This window comes from Motacilla alba, chromosome 7, assembly GCF_015832195.1.
Source record: "Motacilla alba alba isolate MOTALB_02 chromosome 7, Motacilla_alba_V1.0_pri, whole genome shotgun sequence".
Taxonomy (NCBI): Eukaryota; Metazoa; Chordata; class Aves; order Passeriformes; family Motacillidae; genus Motacilla; species Motacilla alba.
Window position 1 is genome coordinate 23,595,318 of NC_052022.1, and position 25,260 is coordinate 23,620,577.

The following is a 25,260-nucleotide window of genomic DNA, read 5'->3' on the forward strand; positions in this document are numbered from 1 at the left end:
GGTCTGTGCACTGCCATTACTAGTAATTAATGGTACAAACTATGGGATCAGAGATAGGTCTTGTGATGTGAGAGACAAGAGGTGGAACTGACTCACCCAGTGAGAACACCCAGAGTCCATTACTGGCCCTAGTGTAAGTTTTTAATTAGCATTGAAATGCATTATATTTAGCTCTATATCTCATCTAGAGCATCCATAGCACTAATCAGTCACCTCATCACAGCAATTATTTTAAAAAAATAGTCTGAGTATGAAATCATAATTTAGTTTGTGCATTCCAATCCCTAAACAATATAGTCCTAAACCTTCTTTAAATAGCCAAAAGCATAAGAAAAATAGGATTATTAACTACAGACATTTCAGATTAGAAATGTATTTTTTATAGATCAAAGGGTGATCTATTGATGTATAGATCAACTACAGAATGAAACTTTTTGAGCTTTTAATATCTTTTACTTGCCTGACCATCCAAAATGTAAAATTTTGTTGCCCTTACCTTACTGCTGTCTGTGGAGTCCAATTATTTTTCCTTCTGGAGTTTGTGCCCAAACAGCTTGGCTGATTAAATAGTAAGGAGTAATGGAGAGGAGACAAGATATTTCTTGTTTTTTCTTGACACCTGAAAACTGCAGAAACAAAAAAAAAGAGGGGCAGAGAAGAACATTAGTAAAGCAAATGAAAAAAAAAAAACCTACAAGAAATAATGAGTGAGGCAAGATGTCAAGACAGTTTGGCAAAGAAACAGCTCTATAAGGATAAGAGGCACTATGGGGAAATACAGATGTGTTGGCAAAGGGCGCAGGGCAAAGGGCACATTAATTGAAGATGATACAGTGGCAGAAGCAGAACCCTATTGAAGGCTGCACTGCTACACAACTTTGTAAACTAAACCGGGAGTAATGAGAGGGTAAGGTTCCTTCCTCATGAAGCCAAAAGACACATTTCATCTTTCTTCAGTACCTCATTCTCATGGAGTTACTGCTCTAGTTCAGTCTGCACAGGTCTGCACTGCAAATCTTGGTACCGATTGCTTCCTAAAACTGATTCCTTCACATGGAAAATTCCTTAAAAGTTCTCAAGTTCAAAAGCTCTACCCAAGAGCATACAAGTCTAGAACATTTCTCAAGAGTCATCAGCTGGCTAAAACAGAGTAATGACAGGATAATACTGCTTGGACAATTGTTACCATCCCACAATTGCCTCTGCCTGCCCTGCACCCCGGGCAGAGGCAGGCTTTAGCTGCAAAGCTGGGCTTGTGCACATGCCCAAGCTGCTGTCAGCACCAAACTGACAGCACTACCTCTGCAACAAGGTTTGTTTAGTGCCACCTTGTTTTCCAGGCCCTGCACTAACCCGCCACAAACACATCCCTGAGCACTGAACCACCTCTAACTTGCTCTGACAATCCTTTAATCTTTAACAGCCCTTCATGTTTCCTCTGCATCAACTACACCTACAGACACCAAATTACCAATACCTACAGAGTGATTTGCAGAAGTGGCAAGTACCTATGCAATCACCTTGTGATTTTAAAAAGTTTCCTAACATCAAGTACTTCAAAAATAAAATTCACTGAGTTCTCAGTGTCAGACAAGTTTATAGTATCAACCTTGCATCTCATAGCCTCACATCTAAAATGTATCTACAGCTAATGACAGACATTTTTCTCTCTCATACACACAGTCTCCCATAATAGATCCAATTTAAGGATGAGTTCATTAATATTTGTCACAATACCACAATTGATGACATGCCATACACAAGTCTAGGCATACATTAACATGCCTGGGGTTTTTTATGGCAGGGCTAGAATAGCAAGTAGTTAATAATACATGTGACCACACACTGAAAGATGGAGAAAAAATACCTTTCACAGAAAGTGTTGAATAAGGCAGAAAAAAAGAAGAGGAAAAGAAAGAATTGGAAAACAGAAAGAAAGCAATGATCATGCCATATAATAACATATCAAGTTTGGGTTTCATAACTCAGTTGAACTCTGAAATTTCACAAGTTTTGTGCATTTCACATTGTAATCTTAATAGCATTTCAAGAAGATGAATATTAGCTTTTTATTAAGATGGTATGTACCATCTAATAGTCTGTAATACTACTACATAGCAAATCTACTGTTTAGAAAACAAAATATTATAGCATCAGTGTTATCTTGTGTTTCCCCTAAGTACTGCAAAAATACTTTCTGTGAGAAGTGGCACCACTTCAATATTTTTCATGACAACCATTATACCAGACGTATTGTTTTCCCATTACTAATACATAATGATAAAATTTATGACGGAGGGAGAAAAAACTGTTTTAAAAGCACTGAGAGCAACGAAATTACAACACAAGAACAAAGCTATAATTATAATGTACAGATTTGAAGATATTTGGTGAAGCATTATTAAATATATGTCGGTAAAACTAAAATCTTGGGCAAAACTGTAATTTGACGCCTACCCTCAATATTCTTTTTAGCATGAGCTCCTCCAAAATATTTAAGTACTAGATACTACTGTCCAGAGACTTATCCTGCCAGAAGAGAGGAAGCAATGAATACCCACAGCATAACAAGTTCATAAAATGTCTATGTACTGACAGAAAACCTATTTCCAGTATCCCACAAATAACTCAAGTTATGAAATCATTTATTATTTCAGCTGCAAGCAGGGAACATACTAAAATGCATTTATAATAGAATGGGAAGAGGCATGCAGTCAGTGAGTAATATTTCAGTGCAATTAAATATAATTTCAATAATAAATTATGTACCATTGTAAACCCAGTGCTTTGTACAAATATCACTGATGACAGTATGTTAGAGTGCATTTGTGTTTTATTTATATTGCAGCAAGGAATATATAATGGTTCTAGGATGTTTTCTCTGTTAAAGTCAAGGGTAAAATCAAGCAATTCATGTGAAGTGCACCTCTTTCTGTTTTACTTATTAGAACTCAGGTTCTGCTATTTTTGGTTTGCAAGACTCTGTTTGAGACTAGAGCATATGTGACTTTATTTTAAGCTGCAATATTTTAGCCCAGATGTGTTTGAGTATGCACATTAAAGGATTTGCTGCAATTGCCTCTAATTTTTATAAATGTATGACTAGCAGGCTTAACTACTCAAAAAACTCCAAAAAGAATTTTCCAGAAATCAGTGAAGATGTTGAACCAGTGTCTGGTGGCAGGGGAGCAGGTGGCATCAAAGACAGGTGCTGTTTCCATCTCTTCCAACACTTCATCCCTGGAGAAGAGCTTGAGTGAAGACATCCAGCAGAGGTGAGTTGGAGGAAGCTCACATTAGAGGTGGAAGGTACTCTGGCAGAGAAGAGGCAGCTGTCAGGCTCCTGAACCTACAAACTGGTAGTCCAAAGAGCAGTTCTGTGAACCACGGGGAAGCACTGGAAGAAGTGTGGACACTGTTGCTCAGCTCAGGCAGCTGTTTTTGTAAACTGGGTCATGCTGAATTTGAACAAGAGATACTATTTTTGTCAATGAGTTACTGACTAAAGATTTAAAACGCTAAATGAAATTACCTGACATGAGAGACAGCTCTTAGGAAATCCAGTACTACTGATAGCACTTAGACTCACATCTGCAAGAGTTTGTAATAGTTTGAGCCTTGAAAGGAAACCTTTGAGAGTTGACTAAATGCTAAGGAAAATGGATTGACTAAAAAGTTGATAGAGCAAAGAAGCATTAAATTATTCAACAGCTACATCCTACATACTTCCACAGTGCAGTATAATCCTGATTTCACTGTGTTCCCATGAGTTGCCTCTGAATACATTCTGAAATTTATAAATATGCTATGAAATACAATATTTTCAAGAAGAATTAGAAGTTGGCAGCAGCTGTGTGTCAACAGTCTCTTTAAAGATCAACAGTCCCAGTCTAGTCATACCCCCTCAGCCCCCCTGGTTCAGTGTTAGTTGGATAAAAGCCTGCAAAGTGAGTCTTTTTATTTTCTAATTAGCCATTCACATTATGTTTTACTGTAGGAAAATCTAAGATTATTTAGGGTCTTAGACTTTGTAGCCTGCAAGTTCCTTCCCCACTATAAGCTCTAGATAAAAAGAGCATTTGAGGCTACAGGTGCAGACATAGCTTTAATCAAGGTTTATTTAATGCCCAAAGCAGTGAGATAACTCATCCATCAGCAGTGCTGAGAGGTGTGGGCAAGAACATATGCTCCATCATCTCAAATAGATGATCAACTCGCCTTTTCATTTCCCACCACGCGACCAGCAGTCATGTTTTCTCAGGCAGACCGTGGCTGAAAGCTCTCAAGGAAGCAATTTTATCCACTCTTCCTTGAAAGGGCCAGTGCCTTAAAGGCATAATTAAGTCCTAAATACATAATAGTTAGTGACATTTAGCAAAGCATGTCATCTCTGGCAAACTGCCACCATAAAAGAAACAGCAAACAAATCTATTTGCATTGTTTTCAGTTGGTTTGTAATTTTTTTGTAACTATTGTCAGCAAGTGCAGAAGAAAGTATTAGATGAAATAAGCTGGTTAACAGACCAAACTAATTATATTGATGCAGTGAAAAAAACTAATACATTTTGTAGGAGGCACTATTTGGTGACAAAAATGATCTCTTTAAAGACATGCAAAATGCTTTATTTCTGCTACCAACACTTGTATAGCTTGCACTGGTTGCAATTGTAGAGCTTGGCAAATAAAATGATCATTAGAAATTCAGAGCACCAATGTCCTTCTCAGTTTTGGATTAAATAGACCTTCCATCAGCCCTGCCCAGCCTTGCACACACCTCCCCCTCCACTTTTGCTCTAAAGAATCCATGCTTCTTTTAAAACATCAGCAGAAGGGTATTACTGAGCAAGAATGGCCAAAAAAACCATAAACACCTCAGCCCTCAGTCTCCTTGCTCCCAATGTTACACCACAGCAATTGACAGGAATACTTGGTCAATCTCCCACAGAAAGAATGGAAAAAAATTAACCTGGGAAAAAAAGAATAGTAAAAGCAGGATGTATCAGAACTTTAAATATTTCAAACTCACAGCCAGTAAAGGAGAGCATTGAAACCATAAAAAAGGCATCATATTATATCAGGAAATTCTGTTCAGGTGCTCCCCATAAGAGATTACATGAATAATCAGGTTTCTTCCCTGGTCACCCTTCTCCAAAACTCGATTTTAAAATTATATCTAACAAAATAACAAAATCATTTTCAGCTAAACACACCAGGTCATACCTAACCCACTAAGTCAGTCCTTCTATACTCAAGAGACTTCCTGGTGGAGAGAAATTATTTGTGTATTCTGTCAAAGCAGGTAAGACCCAGCAACTATTTGTAGTGGCTTCAGAATTACTGCCTGAGCCTCAGTTGTGCTCTCTGCTTGAATTGCTGGAGAACACAACTTCCAGTAAAGATGCTGGATGGGGCAGTGGATACCCTACAGCATGGAGCTGCACTGCTGTCTGCCAACTTCACTGAGGCAACAGCATCTTCAGTAAAGGTGGCAAGCAACATCAAAATTGACATGAGATTCAGAGCTCTTCTGTTAATGGAAGAGTCTTCTGCATTTAGTAAGGAGAAGATCCTATTGCTATCAAGTTTATCTTGCTATCCTATCAAGTTTAGATAAACTGAGTTTATAGGCATGTAAACTTGTTCTTAATATTACAACCCAAGAACATTCACCATCATGCCATAGTCATACCTCTGTCAGAATCTGCTCACCACATGATACAAGATAAGGAAAATCTCTTAGCTCCAGAGGCCAGGTTAGAGAGGCCAAGCACATGAGCACTACAAATTTGCAACTATATTTGTTGTGCAATTATATTTTGCTCATTCTTTTCCCTTTTAGCAAGGGATTGCTAAAATCCAATGCTAAGAATTGCACAAAAAGTTTCATCCACAATAATTATCTTCTCTTTAGCTAGTTTTAAGGTCTGATTTTCACTTTTATTTATTTAGAAAAGGCAGCAGTAACTGTTAAGTTCAACTACCCTGTTTCTTACAGAATCTTTGTGGGTTACTGAGGGACAGTTTCAAGGCTTGCTAGCTTGTGTGTTACTAACGTAGCAGTATTAAAGCACCTATGAGCAACATGAAGCATGGAAATCATTATTTCATTACTTGAGTGCCATTCACATCTTGAGTATCTGGAAGTGCCTGAAAAACCTCAAGGGCTGTGAACCATAAGATGCAGAAAAAGCATTACTTACAAGTAGAGCAAAATGCTATTTTAAAATGCCAGCTCAGCAAATGAGATCTCAATACCATTTAACAGCGTTTTACAACTAATTATATATCCTCAAAACAAGTGTCCTTTACATTAGAATGAAACTACAGCACAAGTATGAAGAGTAAAGACTTACTGAGAATATGGTTTATCACTTGTGCAAAATGAGCAGTGTGTCTTCTGTTTCACAGAGTGACAATGCTTTGGATACTACACGCTACTGGGATTTAAAGTTATAAAGCCATAGGAAAATAACTTTGTGCCTAAGAGAGATATCTAATTTCTCACATTAAATACCAACAAAAAGCAGCAAACACCATTTTAAAATAAAGCACTTGCATAGGGCTTATAAATGAATGGAAAACAGGTGCTGGAAGATGTTTTAAGTAGGAGGCTTGACTCTTACTTTAAAATGCATTGGATAAAAATATGTATCTTTTTGCAATTTCAGTGATCAGGCATCTAACCTGTTCCTCGTTTGAGGTGCAAAGCTCCTGTTGGATGGCCTTGCAGCCTGCTCTCTAGCACAGCATGTGAAAAAAAAGAGATCTGTCCCCTTCTGGCAAAGATCAAACAGACAACGCTCCAAATTTCATTTACAATATTTGTAATTTTTCTTCCGTGCTTCGCAACCTCAAGTCACCAGAAATGTTGTTTTATGATACACAGAGGAGACACACGAGCCTTGATTCCCTGGGCTCCAGATGCAAGAGAAGTAGAAAACCTATGGAATCCTAGTCCACTCCATCCAACAGCGACAGATCTCTAATCCTTCAATGCTGCATGTAGTGAGTGCTCCAAGGCAGTGCAAGAAGGCTCCTGACTCTAAAGCTACTAGAAAGGGAAGGAACAGCTCAAAAAGAAGAGCTAGGGAAAACTGGGTCATGAACAACATTCCTCCTTCAGCTACAGAGCCAAAGTCTGGGTAAGGGTAACTCCAGCAATGCTCCTCCACGCCCCTGCTGCTGGCAGCACAGCACTCCCCTGCTCACCCCAAGCAGCTGTCACCACAGATGCCACAAGACACTGTGGCAGCACAGGGAGCGTTTCTTGTGACAAAAGCAGCTCTCACACCCATCTCAGCAAGTGGTAGATACACAATTAAATTTATGACTGACTCCCTGAATGCGCTCTACAAAAGTTGGTTCTTGGCCAACCAGGTCTCTGGACCCCAGAGCCAACTTTCCATGTGGCTGTGAGGGAGAGAGAGCAGGCACAGCTCAGAACAGACCCAACAAGATAATGCTAATTTACCATCAGCTGCTGATCCATTTACTTCCAAGTTTTGCAGTGAAGGGTTGGGGCGATTTGCTCTCTCTTTCTCCCTCTACCTTCTAAGATTCTGGAGCCCCACAACTCCTCACTACAGAGATATCACTTAGATTAAATCATTTCAGTGAGCCACCTGTGTTACACTGTGTTTGGATGGCAATTTCTCTGAGGACAGCACCTGTTTCTTATTCCATATTGGCAGCACAACAGGCCTCACACTTAGTGGACCATGAGGCATCACTATTTCAACAGAGTATTGAAAATATTATCAATAAGAATTATGTCACGGACATCAGTTAAAAACAAAAGTTGGGATTTTAATCTCACTGTTAAAAACCAAACCTACCAAAAGAAAACTCCACCAAAAACAAGGCAGGAATACCTGCTTTTCACATACAACTTCCAAACCCACGGGCAATTACTGCAATTGTTTCATGCATTACCCTTTGTTCTATCCAGGATAGAGGAAATGCAGTTAAATTCCTTTTCAGAACAAGTGCATGCAAGTGAATTAGACATAGTGAATGCTGTAGCTGAGTCTGATTCTTGTTTAGTAGCTTTGGATGATACCATTTGGCATTAATTTCTCTCTCATTTTGTTTTGTCACACTTGGCATTTACTTCTGTGGTACTCAACTTCACAGTTCAATACAAATGAAGCTACAGTGATGCTGAAAGCATTGCTTTAACATCATAATGGTTCAGGATATATTTGCATTTTTCCTTCCATGTTTGATCACAGTACTGCACAATTATCATGGCAGTATTTATTGTTTCCAGTGATGCAAAGCGCTGGAATTATTAAAGCTTGTTTTAACCTTGTTCTTTTGTACCTCAAAGTATTTTCCTCTCCTTCCTGATGCAATCCAGAACTCAAAAGGTCAGCTACGCACATTAAATTGCAAGGCTTCTGTATTTCCTACCTTTGAAGGTATTAGGTTAAAATAAAACAAAAACCTAAGCTGCAATGTCAGTTCAAATACAGAACTTCTCACTTCTGTTCCCTAAGCTCACAGAGCTTGCAAGATTGAAAGATACACAGGCAACATCCTTAAAATAAACAGTTCCAAATCTTTAAAAGCAAGATATGGGCAGGGCAGTTTGCAGGTGCCACAAACAAACAAAAGCCTTCCATGGTAATTTGCTAACAGGATTCTTCCTTTGCTCATAGACTAATCTTCAACAAACATCCAGCCACAGTGGATGTGTAGAAGCAATACTGGAATTTGTCTGTCATTCATTTGGGTCTCAACAGCATTATGTACTTGCATTACAATATAACAGTATTTGTATTTTAGTTACAAGAGAACAACAAAGCAGGGAATTGAATCTTCAGAATAGTGAGCATGTAACAAGCACTAAGACAATGATATTTAAACATCTCCAGCTTATTCCTGTCATAATGAGCAATTTTCTGTTTTCTTCTGTGTCCCTTTGAATTATCACAATAAGAACACTGGGGTTTTCTGCTAAAGGAAGATCTTTAAAGTAAATAAGTCTGTTTTCTCCTACTGAACCAAGAAGAAAGCAGAAGGATCTGATAAGTTACTAGTTTCAAAAGTAAAACAATCTCTAGAAGTACCTATTGCCATTCTGCTTACAAATTTATACTCCCTAAATACAATCTGAAGCCCTTCACTGAGATTTAAAAACAGCTGGAAGAAAACCAGAATTTTGCACATATTTTCTCCTTTTTCCTTGTTTAAATATAGTGGTAGCAAATTCAGCTCTGAACTCAACTGTCCAGTGGCTAGCTTTTCATCATATGCCTTTGCAAGCTGCTACAGGTTGTCAGTCCACATCTTTAGTGTGCTCACCTGTCCCTGAGGGCTTTGTGTTTGGTGAAGAATTTCAATGCTGCTATTAAAGAATAGATTTTTTTTCCTTAAAGTAAGCTGAAATTTTTGTACATAGGGTGAAGTCTCTAATGCTTCACTGCATAAACGAGCTATTACCTTGTGTAAAACAAAACTGCAAGACTGACCAGAAATGAAATTTGTGCTTTCACTTACACTCATGCATTGTTTCCTTTACTGGCTCATATAAATATCTACCTGAGGAATTGGTAAACTATAAAATAACACCTCAGTTGACACTGTCAGTTTTCAGAAGTAGACTCCAAATTTGACTTTTTCTGAGCTAACAGGTTGTAGGCTGCTGTTTTAAAGCCTTACTATTAAAAGTTTGAAAGGAAAATCCAGTTTTGAGTGTAATATTTTCCTTCCCAAGCATCTTTTCAAGCTACCCAGTTTTCTCTGCCAATGCAGAGCCTGTTCTTTGTATCCCTGGATATTCAGTTACACCAAACATGGGCACCCAAGTACAGGCAAGTGAGTTTGCCCAAGCGATGTCAGCACAGGCACAACACACCTGGGTCAGCTAACCTGCAACCAGCAAGGCATTGGAAGTTCATGCCTTCAGTAACTGTGCTTCATTGCAATTGCTTTTTGGTACACATCAGCTGCTCACTGGCTTCTCAGCCTCCCCTCTCTCCCTAGCAGGGTTTGAGATCCAAGCCGTAGTTCTTCAGGCCCTTACTAGATGGCATTTCATAGTCTGCCACGAACAATGCCTAGAGCTTGGCCATGCCTGACAGACTCACACTCAAATCACCATTTATTTTTCCAAACAAAAACCACCCTGGGTGTCTTTCCCTCACACTACCCTAGAATTAAAGTGGGCTATATTCCAGTACTAGGCTTTACACCCATGGGAACACATCACGGAAAAAAAAAAATTCAAGCCCAAGAGTTTTCAGTCCAAAAGCCATCTTGCAGAAGTGCTGAGAACAGACTGGAAAGAAATAATCTGGTATGCTAAGTTAAACACCAGCAACCAACCAAACAACTACTGTTTCTTGGGGAAAAAGTTATGTATGCTCATAACTGCCCATTTAGATGTCAGGTCCTGTTTGGCTTTCAAGGTTCCATACAATTAAACTATTTTTAAATTACGAGCCACTGATCATTACTTTATTACCCATTACCTTGTAAGTGAATTAGGAAAACAACACTCAGGATTTAATAAAACATAAAACAGATTAGCAATTAAATGCACAATTGTTCTATTGACTTTTCAACAAGCTTTCTCAAGACTGAAGAAAAAAATATCTGTATTAACACAGCTGTTTATAGAGTTCATTTTAGCTTTTAAAAACAGGATACTTCATCATTTCATTATACAGAAGGAACCTGAAATTTATCATTAGAACTATCAAAGTGATAGCCAAATAGATTGAATGCACAACTTAATGTATTAGAGTGAATATATCTACCTGATATTGTTGTATATAATTCTTTCAGATTTCAACACATAGCTAATGTAATGGGCAGTACACTCTTTCAGGTTCTCAGTATTCAAAAAAGCACAAGATTCCTTAAAATATTTTAATCCCTGTGTTATACTAGAAGATACTAAGTGCCATGTATTTTTTTTTAATTTAAAAATGAGAGGGAATCCTTGTTCCAGCAGCTGTGATTTTCTACATAATGGTTCACTTAGTTGTCTAATTTTGTCTATAAAATTGTGCTTTATACATAAGGGTATCAATTTACCACAAAAGCATGCACTGAATAAACCCCTCTATCACTACCTAATTACTTAACCAAACATGATAAATATTGGAAGGCACTATCAATAATAATGTGAAATAAAATACACAGGGGCAGTGAAGAATATAATCTTATCTTAAATCTTGATCCTACTGGAAGCAGGAGTAGAACTTGATGCAAGATCACTTTCTTAGCCCATTATCCTTGTTCTTACTATACAAGAGCAGATGTCAATAGCAGGTTTGGATAAGCCACAGCAGGGACATGAGCAGAACAACAATGCAATGTTTGTCTCAAGTCAACACAACAAAGGGAAAGCTGGGGAAGCATTTGTCCCACATGATCAGCAGAAAGCCTCTGCAAGGGGAGGAAAGGGGCAGCAGATGCTTTATTTTTGCAAGGATGAAGAAATGACAAAGTACAGAGCAAGCTTAACACACCAGCATGGGGAATTGGGGCAGCTAATTGGCCATCCCTCAGACAAAGCTCCCTCTTTCCCCTGTGCAGTCACAGGCACACACACATTTAGCAGACCAACCTTGCTGAGGAGCTGCCAGTACCCTTCCTGTGTCCTAGGCACTAATAGTGGGCGCAGCTCCTCCTGCTGTAGCTTATCCCGCTGGGCAGTGGGGAGAAAGGTGTTGCTAGTCCTCTTCCTAGAGGTGTTTATGCCTGCTCCCAAGCCAAGTTCCTCCTTCAGGGGTGTGTCCTACAGACATCTGGGTGGAAATGGCTTAGTAAGAGGGCACATTACACTTAAGAGTTCTCTGCTCCATTTATCTGTTGATGTCAAGAACAAAAACACCAGCTGGCACATCAGGCAGCACCACATTATTAGAGCACTTCTAGCCAGGTAACACAAACTGTCTTTAGCATACAATTTATGGTCAAAGCAAAAGCTTTTTCTACATTTTTCTCGTTTGTTGCTCAAGTAACAGACACATGTGGTGTTCTTTTGCTAAGTTGCATGCTACTACACTTGAGCAGGAGTGATATTATTTATATTTGTGTCACCAAGGTCTGAGATGATCCTTTCTTTCCATGCAAACACTTTCACCTGCCAATGGCAAATTACCACATGCCACTGAAATTACCTCCACCTCTGGCTTTCACTCCAACATAGTAAGAGATGAAGTCTTTGGTTCTTGTGACCAAGCTAAATTCAATCACATACACTTGCTTCTTTTTCCTCTAGTAACCACGCTTTTGAATTTACATCTCACATCCTTCCTCAAGACATTTTAGCCACAAGGAGTCCCTCTCAGCTGATGCTGGGTGTAGCAGGCCCAGGGCCTGCAAGGCATCCCTGGCGTTCAGCAGCCTAAGACAGGAAATGCCGACTCACAATGACTGGACCTTAGAAGCCCCTCTCTTCCACCTTCAGACCCTTGCTTATCTCTCTGTAAGACTATAGGTCACTTTAACCCTTACGACTGCACAATTTCCAATTCCCCTATACCCTCTATAAAGAGCTACTTTTGCTCAGTTTGTTAGAAGAGCTATCCCTGAGACCTTCGCAGAAGATCAATAAAGACATCGCTGTGGAAACTCGCATAGCCTTCTCCTCTCTCGCCTTGCATCTGCCTGCGGCACCCAGCAAGCTAAGAGCTGAAATCCCAAATGAGCTGATAATCACTAGAGAGCTGATATCACTGGAGTTTGCTAAGGTAGCCTGCAGCCGGGAGCTGCTTGGGAACTCGGACAGGCCGTGCCAAGCAAGGCTGAGCTATCCGGCTTCTGTGCAGCCCTGCTGGGGACCCCCGTAAGCTAGCGGAGGCCACATCAGCTGGGCAAACACAAGTGACTTCTGCAGATTCTCCAACATGACAGGATCCTGCTTCCTGCTGCAACAGAGACACTCAGTTAAAAGCATTTGCTGGGGATGGGGAAACGATGTTCTGTGGCAGTGTAAGGTATTGCACTATGGTCAAGTAACTTCTCCCAGGCTACATTTAGCACACAAGTGCTGCTCAATATCTCTGAAGAACAAGTGTCAGAGAATACTCTGTCCCGAGGCTGAGAGTAGCCTTCTTTTAGTAAAGCATCTTGTAGTGCTACAAAAGAGACAGCTGAGCAATTCCCACTTGCAAAGAGTGAGACAAAAAAAATTGATGAAAACCAAGGCAACTGGTCCAAGCACTATGCACTTGAAGCTTGAAGCAATGCTTGGAAGTAATTCAATTATTTAGGAAGGAGTAAAACATTAAACCATTTATAAATAAAATACAAAATTAAAAAAAAACAGTGCGGTTATCCTGACAATTACAACTTCTGTTTAACCAATTAGTAAAAATAAGAAAATAAGTTTCAAAGAACATTAATTTGAAAAATGTCATAGAAAAAGGATGCTTTAGATGGTAAGAATAGCTACACAGGGATCCACACTATTATATATTGCCACTGGACCACTGCTTAAACCTCATTTAGAGTCCTTCCATCCTAAAGAGCTCCTAGAATTATTAGAAAAAACAAATTGGAAAGCCTATCTCCATGGAATAAGATGTCCATCCTATCCTACTGTTCCATAAATGGGATAATTTATTTATCATTATTTTGGTTGAATTGTGAACAAGCAGGTTTAACAAGTAAGCCTTGCTGGACAAATACAATGCCATTTCAGCACACTGTTAATGTGTCTCATAATGCCTAACAGAAAAATTAATTTCCTTTTAATATGAAATGATCACACTGCATTTTGCAAAAACTGAAAAGAGATGATTCAGTGAAGAGTAAAAAAGTAATTTTCCTTTCCTCTATTGTACTTTTCTCTTTTCTCCCAGGGTATATAAGGGAATAAATACCCTTTAAAGAGTAGTTGTTTAAGACTGATCTTATCTTTTACCTCAGGTCACAGCACAAGAGGATACATTGCCTTTTTCTTTTAGCTGCAAAGCATTTCTTGCTAAAAGGACATGGTCACTCCGGTTCCTAGGAGAAATTATTATCAAAGAAATTACACTATAATAGAGTGGGAACATGCAGGCTGGGGCTATCAACATTTGTCCTTGCTCTTAAACTTGTCTTTGTTAATAATAAATTGTCTAAATTGATTCATAATAATGACAATCTTCCCCACAGGATAAGAACCAAGACAGTTGTTTTCCTTCCTTTTATTCTGTCAGTGAAAAAGAAACCGTCTTTCGTTCCACTGGGCTATTTGCTAATTATGAACAATTAATCATTAGTCTAAGACTTCATAGTACGGTATTTTAAAGTATTGCAATTAAGAAAAACTGAGCATAACATTTAACTGTTTTGATATATTTTTTCTGTACTTGCCAGTATCTTCTGTAGCAGTTTCATTTCAAATTGGATGCAATTCAAAGCAACGGGAGCAACAGCAGCTAATGCCAGGCTCAGGTCAGGTCCAATTTCTTTTTAAAAATGTTGGATAATGATGTTTTATTCCAAACCAAAAATATGTTTAAGCTGGAACAGAACCAGAAGGACAATCTGGGAGACCTGTTTCACAGTTTAAGAACCCTATTCATCAATAACTGATGAAGAAACAACTAGAAAGGGGGTTTTTATCGCCACATGATGGAATTAGAAGCAAGCACAAAGAACATTCATTGAATAAGTTCACATTATGACAGCATAGATCAACTTGAGGTATTTAGTACGCCCTTAAAAATATGAGGCTCAGATTCATGACATGAAATTCCGAAGGTCTAAAAGTTGAGATCAGATAGGCATCTCAAGACAACTAAGAGTAATCAGTCAGATCCAAAAAACCTGCTACAAGTCATTCAGCAACAGTTTGTTTTTTTGGTTTTTTTTTTAGAATGCAACAGAAGCTGCAGTTTTTTCTTCCACTGGCTTGGCAGCTGGAAACAGGCTGAGCAGGGCACCAAAATCCTGCCCATGACATGAGAATTCCCAGTGCTCTTCTAGTGCACCCACCTAGCATCAGGGAACAAAGCAAGCCAAGCACGCAGTATTTCAGCACTCACACCAAAACCCTATCTTAGGAGGTTCAGCTCCCTGGTCAAAACCTTGTCAGACAAGCCCATTAAATTCTATAAAAGAACCTTCAAATAAGCTGTAACATGATTTCAGTTCACCAGATGGTGGTATTAAGGTATTGCAAGAGGCACTAAACAGTGTTTGAGCAATGTTTATTGTCTGCCCCGATATGTTTCTTTAATAGTGCTGGATGTATGAGGAACACGAAGTGCTCCATCTCTTGCTCACTTAGTGAAAATCATTTTCCAAAATCTGCTGCAAATAACAGAAATCATCAGCTTTTAAAGCAACATGCCATATGGCATTCCCAAATTAGAGGTTAAGTGGAGCAAAATCCCATGAAGTCTAGGCAATAGTCTGTCTCAGGGAGAGATGTTTCCAATCATGTTTTCAGAGGCACTTATCTGACCAGACACAGTGGCTCAAGTGGAACTTCTGCAAAGGCCTTTCCTGCTCCATTCAATCTCTCATAACCCACCCATGGGACACATACTTGACTGCTTGACACTCCACAGGCAATTACTCCTACACATGAACTGGATGTCTTGTCCTTTCTATTGTTTTTCAACCCAATTTACACAAAAATCCATACTTTATATTTTACATATACATTACCTAGGTATGAAATGAAGGGTTTGCTTAAAAGTTAAATGACAAATGCAGCTTCTTTGCTACTCTGTAGCAGTGTTTTACTCCCCATAAGTTTATAAACTGAGTTATAGGTAGAAGACAGACTGGGACTTTGTTCAGTGAAAAAACACCAACGTTCCTGAGACTGAAGAAGAACAAGAATTATATTTGAGAAGATACAGACAATTGGGAAGACTTATCTACTTCAAAAGTTCCTGTAAAGCTAGGATCTCAATGTCAATTTATAATACAATAACAATGGGTTCTTTCCCCCAAAAACCCAAGAGAAAACCCAAAAATACACAATCAACAACTGTATCAGATACTCAATGAGAAGAGCCACCTAAATACGACATATAGTGATGAAGACTTCTTTCAAAAGTTCATGGAAGCTTCAATTTTGTGCTGTGAGCGCAGCACAAAAAGAACATGAATTTCAAGGCACAAGTCTCATTCATATCTGAATCTACCTCACTGCTGACTGCTATTCACCAAATCCCAGAGGAGGGGACTTCTTCTCTCAAGTCTAGGGTCTTAACTGCTAAACAAAAGACAGCTGACTCAGCAGCATCAGCACAATGTGTTCTACCAATAAAACACCAATAAGAGCAGATGCATTTTTTGGTATGAACTGGGAAAAAAAAAGGCAAACCAAACAACTCACACAACCAAACAAATTTTTACAAATGCTCAAAAGCAAACAAACCAAAATAAAACCATAACAAAAGCAAAAAACAGATAACTGGGGAGGGCAGTCAGACAAAAGACAAAATATTACAGTATCATTTCTATTTCATATCATAAGCATATAACTGTTCAGCAATTACTCAGCAATTGCCAGACAAAAGAAGGCTTTTTGTTTTCTGGAAGAAACACAGGGTAATTATGCCAAGTTGCCTGAGACACTGCTGTAGCTTGTAATGATTAGGCTTTATAATAATGAATCATCACACAAGATAGCACTAACCAGCCCTAATACCAAGCTTAGAAGCTATTATTCGTGCAGTTCTTACACTTATTACTGTATCAATAGATTGCCTAGATAGTTTCCATACCATCATTAAAAGCCTGTTTGTGTGCATACATATTTATACACTCAGCCCACCAGGTCTTCTGAGTGGATCTGGTTCACAATCAACTTTAAGGTTACCAGTTCTTCATCAGGAAAGAACACAGACCAAGACTATTAAAACCATAGGTTTGAAAGCCCAAGATCTGAAAGAGGCAGGCAGACATGAAGGCATTTTTCAAAGGACTAAGAGCTGGATTGGGCTCTAGTCTAGAAAGTACAAAGGCAGCATATATTATATAAGATTTCTCTCATTACAGAAGACACCATAAATCTTGAAGTACTACAGAGAATCAAAGGACTGGAAAGAAGGAATTCCTGCTGATGTACTCTAAAGAGTGACTTTGTTTAAAGAGCAAAGCCACCTTCCATCATCTCCAAATCTCAACAACAGTCAAAATTGTTCCAGGAAAAGTAAAACAGCTCTATTTATCTCTCTTTCAAACTCTCCAAGAAACTTGAAATTCAAGCTGCTTAGTTCTAACTTAAAAAAAAAATCTCCATAAATGTGCATTAAAAGCACATACCACATTTACATACCTTTTAATTCTGTGGTCTTGGGAACCAAACAGAACAGGCAAAGATCTGAAGATTATGCAGAGCAGCTGGTCTTTGTTCAAACTCAGTCACTACTTTCACTCTTGACACCAGGGCCACAAGACCCAGGATATACTTATTCCTTCCTGGGCCAGATTAGCTGGGCTGACAGGTGTACGTAGCATTATTGTTCAAAATTATCTGAGAGCCGGCAAAGCCACCAATATCCAGAGACCAGAAACATGGAGTTAGCACGATGCTACTTCTAGGTCATCACTTTAAAATACAAACCCCATAGTTTAAGGCTTCCTTTATTCTTTTTTCTTCTGAGCTCAGTGAAGTTTGGCATCGTTGGCTGTAAACACTCACTAATGTTTCTACATAATATCAAGATAGTAGATAACACTAAACACAGAAAGCATTGTGCTTCCAGTTTTACATTAACCTCTTGAGTGGCACTTTCTTAAGCTGAGCATACTGCATAATTCTCTAGCTTTGATCTAGACATAGCCACCACTTTAAAAGGAAAGATTTTGTTTTATGACTTGCAAGGCTGATTATACCCAGCTATGAATTGTTAGGTGTCAGTCTTCAGTTATGTGTTCAAACATTTAAACACTGAGACAGATTTTTTTAACTCTTACATAAGTAGCTGATATCAATAAATCCAGACGAAAGCCTCAGCTTCCCCTATCACACTGAATGATTACAGTGTCTGAGTTCACATGAACTAATAAGACATGTATTTCTGAAATACTAACCATGATTCCATCATGTTCTGGGATTTTCAGGGTATTTCAGTCTCCCCGTTTAACTCACATGCCTTGCACTTACTGGAAAAGAAAACCATTGTCAGTTTCTAAGGATGACTGCACAGGTCCTTTTTACACCATCCAGCTCTAGCTGGTTGTCACAGCTCAAACAGCTTGTCACAACCTGGACAGGCTGCGTGCCTGCTCAGTCTGAGTCAGCACTGCCTGCAGATGACAGCACTGCCCAGCAAGTTACAGCAGTGTCCTGGGGGATCCTGTCACCCACAGCAATTCACAGGAGGGACACCTGGACAGGTTAGCTTCACAGGGCTTCTTTACCATGAGGAATTAAAGTTGTCCAGCATGGACAAAAAGTTTTTCTCCTGATCTATTGGCACAGCGACATCACAGTGCTCTATATAACAACTCATGTTTTAATCCACCTCACCACCCTGAACAGTGAGAGGTTTTAGAATTACACACTTTGGGACAGATCTCCTTAAATCACAAGCACATTACTACAGCACAGCAACACTCCTGCACTGTACTGTGTTATTTAAGGTCCCTGGAGTTTTCACATCATTTTGCCTGCACATTGTAGCTCTGGGGTTTTATCTTCATGGAATTCAGAAACTATATTGTTCAAGAACTCCTGTTATTTTGTGCTCATTCTGTCTCTGATAAACTTTTAAATTTTAGCTTGTTGGATGCATTATTGTGGGACAGTGCTAAATCTATGCAATAATTAAATTCAAAGATGTGTGGTGGCTTAATGTATCACTGTCTGAGTCAGAATTTTTGATAGGCTTACTTATCAAAGCAAAAAGTAGTTTGGATTCAGTCCAAGGTGAGAAGAGCAGTGGTCTAGGAAATGATCAAATAATAACTGTCTGAAAACAGAAGCAAAAGAACCACCCACAGCATTTCAGGCAACTCCTGGCATTTAAAGAAAATTTGAGTCAGTGACTTATACACTAAAAAGCTGTCTCTTGAATTCTGCTTACCCAGATGTACCTAGCTAATGATTTTTACTAGATTTTTTTGACAGCGCATGCTGTCAAACTTGCATATAAAAGAAACAAAACAATGTACAATATTATAAAGTAACCTTTGTGAGAGAAAACTCCAGAAAAAAAAAAAAAACTAAGGATGTATGAAGAAAGAATATTCAAAAATAATAGCAGAACTTTTTTCAAGGAGACAACCAGATGGCTCAAGAAGAGTGCAGCAATGGAGGAATCTACTATTTACACTTTCTATCTGAATGTCTATAGTAACATTCTCAAAGAGGGAAATAAGTGTTAATCTTTTGCACAGCATCTGTTTCTATTAGAAACACTGGAAAACTGATGATTTTTATTTATAGGACACATTTATTGACAAAGTTATTGATGGTAATAGAATTTGGGGGCTTTTTTTGCAGTAAGGCTAGATTCTTTTGCTTATCTTCTTTCAATAGGATTTTCTTCCCTCTCAGTCCCCTTTGGAGACTTTGGGAAGCCTTTCCAAGGTTGTTATGGATGTGTTACATCTGCAATATATACCTAATTATTGCAGCCTGTCAGCCATACTCCAGGAGCTGCCAGGTTGACTCTTCACCTTCACTTCAGCATTCTTGCTTAGGCTAGATTCTCTAGAATATGGAGCAAAACCAGAAAATTTGTCTATCTCTTTCAGGTGACTAATAACTCCTTCAGTAATCCCACTGAGCAAAACCCCCTCTTAAGTCTCATTTGTGAAATCTTCCTCTCTGCATTGGCTTGAAAGAGTTATTGTCTGCTAGCACATCCAATTCAGCTAATAAGGTCATGTGCTTGAAACAATTTCCCAAACTATACAGAACTGCTCTGTAATATTTCCTCAGCCTTTCTTACTGCTGAATATTGTTCAAAGAGGGGTTAAAACAACCACCACGAGGAAACCAGCCTTGCAGATGACATAAATGAGGAGGAACTCAGACCAAAAGTATGAAGCCCGGGCAAAGATTCAGCCCCGGGCACACACAGCCGGCCAGTGCAGCCCCGAAGCTGTAATAGCCAAAAGGTATTATCCACAAACAGGTCAGCTGCATTCACTGGGAGGGATGTAGGTGTAGAGCAGCAGGGAGATTACATAAAACAGCTTTGCAGTACTGTGAAAAAACATCAGAGAAATACTGATCCCATGGGGTGAAGATAAGGAAGGAGAGACCCTCCACATACGATTAAAAGCAAAACTTTTAAGTCTTTCATAGAAACAGAAGCAACTTATTTCAGGACTGTTATACAGACTACGTCTGTCACAATTAAGGAAAGGTTTTTGCCAGAGGGACTGTCAGCAGTCAGCTGGCAGACACACATGATTTCTGACATTAATGGCAGCTAGAAAAGCATCACATATTGTGGCAAGGAACATGAGAGGGATGGACATGCAAAGGACACCAACTATTGCAGAATTAAGTGGGCACGGCCTTCCTTCTTGTCATGGGATAAAAGATTTGCTGAGAGGGAAGATAATTTACATGCAGCAGAGTTAAAAATAAAGTGAGAAATCTATGCATTGCAAGGGTACCGAGGCAGTTCCAGGACAGAGTTAAGACTATGTGGGTATGTACTTTAACTCACATGTTCCTCCTTTTCACATCTATGCACCTGCAACTTCCTCATGTGTCTTAAAAAAAAAGCAGGAAAGACAGAAGTATTTCTGTTTTGACCTCTTAACTATTTGGTCAGAGATGGAGGGAGATTAGGGCCCTTAATGACACAAGAAGGAAGAGCTTTTGTCTGCAGGACCCACTGGGTAGCAGATAAAATCATAAACCTTTACCATTGAACGGGGTTTCACCAAAAAGATGTATTTATCACTTGGCTATATATTCAAAATGTACAAAATGGGATGAGCTAAGGGAAGGACATTTTCTGTTTGCTGAATTCATGCAAGGTCTCACAAATAACACATTACTGAAGTCAGAAAAGCATTTTGTCTCTGTCCACATCTCTGAAACCGGCCAGTAATTGGAAAGTGCAGCCACCAATTTGGAAGGCAAAAAGGCTCCAAGGACACAATGATAAGAGTAAAAAAAAGGTCCAATAGCTAAGTGTTATTAAGGTGTGCAGATGAAATGTAGAAAAGACACACATGGTGCCTCTTTGCAGTGAACTGGTGCACATAACTTACTGGAAGTAAGGGCACATGGAAGCACTGGGGAAACACCCTTCAGTAAAGGGCAGTCAGGGTATGTCAACTGAAGGCTGAGAAAGAAGCATTCAAATTCTGATGTCAGCAAAAATTTAAAGCCAACAGAAAATGATTAATTGTTTGTATCTGTGATAAAACATCTTTTTTTTTTTCCCCAAACCACCAAAAATTGATCAAGTGAAAATGAGCTGCCAAAACTACACCCACAAAGATGATTTCAAGGACAAGTTCTATCTAGAATACTCATGCACTTGCAGTAAGGGAATAATCACACCTCAGGCTACTTTTTTATGTAACATATATATCTACACACAAATTAAAGCTGAACATAGGCTGAACTTCTCACGGTTTGAAATGTGGAATTCAGATGAAGTCCCTGTTCTCACAGCTGATTCACCAGCCCTTAACTAAAGGGCCCCTACCCCACATAAGCCTGATAAAGCCCTGAAATAAGGCATGGCACAGCATTTTTGCACTGCCAGGGTAAAGGAACATAGAAAGCTAGAAAGGGGCTTCTCTTTCTTGGGACAGAGGAGCTAGGAATTAATAACGAACAGAAGAGGGATGAGAAAATTGCTGGAAAAAGAAACTTGCCAAGAAAATCTCTGGGAGTTATGGAAAACGAGTGACATTAATCTGGTTCATCTGTTCTTTCCTCACATCTCCAGCAACAGAGATCTGGAAATGATGAGCTCACAGCACCTCTGGTATTTGAAGTGCATAATTTTTCAGTCAGCCTAGCTTGACTTTTCGGACTGGAACAATCTGACAATATTTCCTTGGGACAGAGGCAAGAATATCCTATACAAAGCTATTTCAGTAAGAATTGTGCTGAAAGGATGAGAAACAAAAATAAGCAGTTTTAGTGAGAAATAGTCTAAGCTTTTTTTTTTCCCCCTCTAATTTTTACCAGGAGTTGCATGGCCCAGAGCAACATGAAAAGCTAAAAACTGTCACATGCATAGCACACTCGTTCTTTTTGTGGGTTTGGCATCAGCTCCTGCTTTATTTGTCACTTTGGTCCCAGCTCAGAGAGCACAGGAACAGGCAAGAACCAGCCCAGCAGGCTGGTGGGTAGCCAGGACACCCCTGGGGTGCAGGAGCAGGCTCAGGCAAGCAGGGACCCTGTCTCAGGTACCCCTCCCTCCCTCCTCTGCTTTTATCAAGTCCTGCCCATCTGCAAGTGCTGGGCTTCCCCTGCTGAGACACACACAGGGAAACACACAGAGACACTGCTGTGAACTGACTTTTCAAAAACCCAAACTGCACCCTTGGTTCAGCAATTATTACAAGAGAAGGGCTCTGTTAAACATTCATATAACACCACATCCAGAGCAAAAAATAGCAGTAAATAACACATACTACGACTCACCAAAATACCACTTTGAGCTACAATTTTTTTCCCCATAAGAGATTTTTTCTGCAACACAAAAATCAAGAGACCTTCTCTCTTTGCACTGCTTTCTGGAACACAGACTGTATATCAAGTTAGAAGACCTATACTTTTTGGTGATTCAGAAATCACCTCTTGGACCACAGGCTCTCACAAAGAGCTTTCAAGTGCCACTTATTTAAATAACATGACTGCCCAGAAAGGAAAACAGTGATCAAGGAGCATAATGTACCATTTCTGGCAGAAGGTTCAGCCTTATTTGCTGCATATTAAAATTAACAAACCCATTTACCAGACCTTTATAGCCTCATACATGAAAATCTAAGATGTAGTTCTGCTTGGAAAGGCAGCCCAAGAGAAATGGTTTATCATTGAGTTAATTCTTTACTGTATTTACTCCATCTTTATTTTTCTCAATTTAGAAAAATAAAATTTAAAAAAAAGTGGAAGAAGTGACAAAGGTGTAAGTTTTCTAGCTTCCACACTTGAAAAATACAGTAGGATCTTCCCACCTTTACAACATGATCAATACAGAGGGTAACGTGCTAACAAGGTTTTAAGAAATGAAAAGGTTGTCCTTCTTCAGCTTTACATAAAATGCCATGAACAAAATCAGCAACAAAGTCTTTTCAGAAGAGGAGGGTTTTGCTGTCATATTTCAGCTACAAAAAGTCCTGTTACAACTCCATAAATGCATAATCCACAAAGCTGGATTTGAAGCTTCCCTTATTTGCCGGCCTATCCCCAAGACAGAGGGAAGAGCTATGGAAGAGGAACAGTCCAGGATAAGGGCACTGGTCCTCTCCAGCTCTCACACACCTGAACTTCCTTCTATGGAACAGGAACAGCAGAGCAAAAAAATAAAACACACAGATTATAAACAGGGAGGTCATTTGTGACCTGCAGAAGTCAGAAGTCATCTTCTAACTATGAAGCTACCAATGCAGCCTCAGGACTGTAGGTATCATCTTGCTTGCTCAGGAGGTGTTTAAATAAGCTCTTGGTTTTTGTGCTGGCGCCAGTCTGAGCGCAACTTAAATTTACCTGAGTACAGAAGTTCATCCCTTTGGTTAAAAAAACCAATTACTTAAGTGTCAAGGACTAAATTTGTGAAGAGAGAGCTTCCTTCTGATGGTAGGACTTTGCCTTTTCATCAGTAGAAGAGTTTTGGAGCTCCCAAGGATGAAATAGCCAAAGAACCAAGGAACTCTGGAGGCCCCTATGCAGGAGGCCAGGCCACCAGAGCATCCCTGGATCTTCTCCAGAACAAAGCTTTTTCTTCAATAAATGCAGTGAGAGCTTTTAGTTACCAGCAAATTCTTATCGAACAATCTCATTATTCGACTCTTCAGCTCTATTTGTGCAAAACATACTATTATGATTGTTCTAGCCAATGACAGAAGAAATCAGCTCCTTTCAAGAAAGTCTGAAAACCAGGGATCAGGAGAATTCAGAGTGTGTAGACCAAGTGGACCAACAATTGTGACATGTCAGAAAGGAAAGACCTGCAAAACTTTTAATTACTGCACAAGAATCATCTCAGTCTCTACCCAGCAGTAGCTAACCGCTTTTCACCTGAGCCTTTCTAAAAGCTATATCAAAAACACAAAGAACTGATCAGCTACAAGTTGTGACCCAAGATGAAATCATCTCATGCCCACGAGGTTCTGAAAGAATCATTGAAACATTTCCAGGAATAAATGTCAGCCTCTGTCTACTGAAGAAGGCTGCTTCCAACAAAGCCTGTCTCCCACTTAGACTAGCACAGGATCATCCACTTTTGTATCCCAAATCAACATACTAGAAATCAGTCCCAGTGCACTTAATTACACTCTCTGGAGCAAGTGAGATGGTTGGTCACTATGCCTCAGGCTGACACCTGAGAAAATCCCACCAATTCACAAGATTTAAATAAATGAACTGCACTGGAGAAGTGTTAGACAAAGCTGATGACTTCTGTCATGTTACTAACAAGACTTAGCTTGGTGCCTTTACTCTCTTTTTGTGCCCGAATTAAGTTTAGGAAGTTTGGCTACTGCTGTCAGGAGACTAACAGAAAACAGGATGGTTATCAGACACAAATCAGACAGCTACAAAATAAACAGCTACAACTTTGAGCTTCATCTTATATTATATCCAACACAGATCAGGTAATGTGGAATTAACTTGAAGCTGTAATGCAGAACGAGTACATTCATAGTGATAGAACTCTTGATGAGACTAGACTGATTGCAAAGACTTCAGCAGGTCAGCTGTAATGAAGCAGTTCAGCCATTATACTCCCTACTCTTGACCTATACTCCCAGTATATTTTAGAGTATATTACAGTCTGGCATTTTAATTGAGAAAATTAATCTGTTCTTACAGCAGTAGAAAGGTTGAATGGTTTGCAACAGTTCAGTTTGCCCTGCAATAATATTCTAATCCATTTTTTCTTATCTCAACCCTGCACAAGGCTTGCACCCCTAATAGTAGAGAGTTTACCAACATGTCAGTGGTACTTCCTTTCCTTCCCCCAGCAGCCAGGGAAAATATCCTAAGATGATGCATTTCCCTACCACATTTATATATATGGTCATCCTTGGTTTTACTCTCCAAATACACCTCATTTTCATATGTAAATATTTGAAGGAACTACAATTTTATTTGCTAGATCTAAGATCAATGCTCTTGTTTGAGCTTTTTTTAAAACTTGA

The 25,260-nt window shown here is 39.2% G+C and overlaps 1 long non-coding RNA gene across 1 annotated transcript in view; it reads right to left on the reverse strand.

Moving 5' to 3' along the window:
* Positions 1-25,260, reverse strand: part of LOC119703384 — a 171,418-nt gene that overhangs the window by 128,066 nt on the left and 18,092 nt on the right. Inside the window, exon 2 of the long non-coding RNA XR_005257622.1 lies at positions 497-626. This is a non-coding gene — a long non-coding RNA (uncharacterized LOC119703384). The remainder of the gene's footprint in view (positions 1-496; positions 627-25,260) is intronic.